General features: G+C 42.1%; 1 pseudogene; it reads right to left on the bottom strand.

Moving 5' to 3' along the window:
- Positions 1-403: 403 nt before the first annotated feature.
- On the bottom strand, positions 404-1,679 carry LOC101997200 (annotated as a pseudogene).
- Positions 1,680-2,019: the final 340 nt, after the last annotated feature.

Below are 2,019 nucleotides of genomic sequence, written 5' to 3'. Positions count from 1 at the left end.
GTAGGCCTACGCTGGATCTCTAAATACTGCTTTGGGTTCCATATGAGCTTTGCTTATGTTGATTTAGAGGGCTTTTTTTCTTGGTCTCTTAAACTCTGGCTCTTAAACTATTTGTCTCTTCTTTCCTGGGGTTCCCTGAGCCCTGAGGGATGGTATTTGATAGAGACATCACATTTAATTCTTAGTGTTCCAAGATCTCATGATCTGTATGATGCCTCTGTCTATGCTGCCATATGCTGCAAGAGGAAGCTTCTCTAATCATAGCTGGGCAAGTCACTGATCTATGAGTATAACACAATGTCAATGGAATCATTTTATTGCTACTTTTTTCTCTTTTAACAAATGGTTTATTAATTTTTGTATTAGTATAAGTATCTTTTATTACACAGTATAATACTGAGATTCAAGGAGTTGGGAAACTGGCAATGATAAATTTGGGTATCTGGTCTCACAAATGTACGTGCTGCTCTACATCTGATTATGGAATGGCTGCTAAGAAGATCACCCTACCTCTGTACCCATTCTATTCCATAGCCAAAGCAAGAGTACTGGCAGTGAATTTCAGACAATTGTTTTTGGTTATGTCTTCCCAACAGGTAGCATCACCACAGGCATAGACTAAGAGCTCCTGGAGCCTCCAATAGCAAAGGACTGAATTACCATCATATCCCCCATTGGAAAGAAATACAATGGCCCTCCTTCTTGAGGGTGCAAGACTGTAACGGTGATTTTTGCCATCAGATCCTCTGTACTGGTGGCACAGCTCCCTAAAGAGACTGATGGCTATATGTACTAATGGAGGTCCATTCAGTTATATACTGTGGAAACCAAGCTGATAAGTGACAGCATCGGCTACTGCGTGGGTATCAGCTATTGAACCTGAGCGTAGCAGAAGACACAGTCATGGATAGATGCCAGCTTGTCAGTCAATGCCTGCTAGGCAATTGAGGATCCAGTGGTTGCTCTGGAATGAATTACCTTGTTTTTCTTGTCAGTCAGTTGCTTACTTGGCAATGTAGGATAAAATAGTTGTTACACAGTCTCCTCCTATAACCATAGCCCCATCTAATGGCACAGGCATGTTGTGGCCCCAGTGAAGATTTCCTGATTTTCTCAGTCTGAGATTAGAGCCTTCACCCCCAAAGCTGATGCAGATCCCACTCCATGAACAGGTAAGGTGGTCGCTATCTTCCTCTTCTACTGCTGTCATTGTTAATAATAGTATTTGGTTCTCACCCTAGGTCCCTAGATATCTAGTCTCTGACTCTTTCTCATTCAAGTAGTGTCAGTCATGAGTTCCATCTTGTGGAGTGGGCCTTAACACCAGTCAGATACTATCTGGTTACTCCCACAAGCTTTGTGCCTTGGTGTTTACATTTCTTTTTTGGTATCATGCAAAATACCTTCCTGTACCAAAGATACTAATACACAGGAGAGTCTTTGTAGAGCTCTCTGTGGATACCAGCTTAATTTCCCTGTGTTTAATGAGTTGTGTAGCTGTTGTCTTCAGCAATGAGGCCTTGATGTCAAGTTCGTGGAAAGCAACCAATACTCGTAGCAACATTCTAGGCTGTTAAGGGATTCCTCTCAGGATCTTTTGGCCAACAACTCAATTAGATGTAAGCCAATCCCAGTACTGGAAGCTTACCTGACAGATCATGCTGGCTAGGATGCGGCATGAGGGGAACACATCCATTGCTGGCTTGAGCACAAACTTGTATAGCTACTATGGAAATCAAGAAATAATCTTATCGGGAAGATGAGAATTGATCTACCTTAAGATCCAGATATACCACTCGTGGCATATACATTTCATCCCACCACAGAGACTTGTAGTATAGATAGATGCAGTTGGTATAGGAAAGGGGAATGAAGTAGATAGTTATGGATGTATGGAGGGTGCTGGAAAGAAAGGATCAAGTGGGACGGGTGAGAGGAGGACAAACAAGGGAATACAAGAAGAGATAGCTAAAAAGTAAGGGGTATTTGAGGGGCAGTAAGGAAACTAATTCAGTAGAA

The sequence above is a fragment of the Microtus ochrogaster genome, unplaced genomic scaffold (assembly GCF_000317375.1).
Source record: "Microtus ochrogaster isolate Prairie Vole_2 unplaced genomic scaffold, MicOch1.0 UNK1, whole genome shotgun sequence".
Taxonomy (NCBI): domain Eukaryota; kingdom Metazoa; phylum Chordata; class Mammalia; order Rodentia; family Cricetidae; genus Microtus; species Microtus ochrogaster.
Note: the sequence above shows the minus strand (reverse complement) of the source record. Positions and strands in the feature narration are given on the sequence as shown.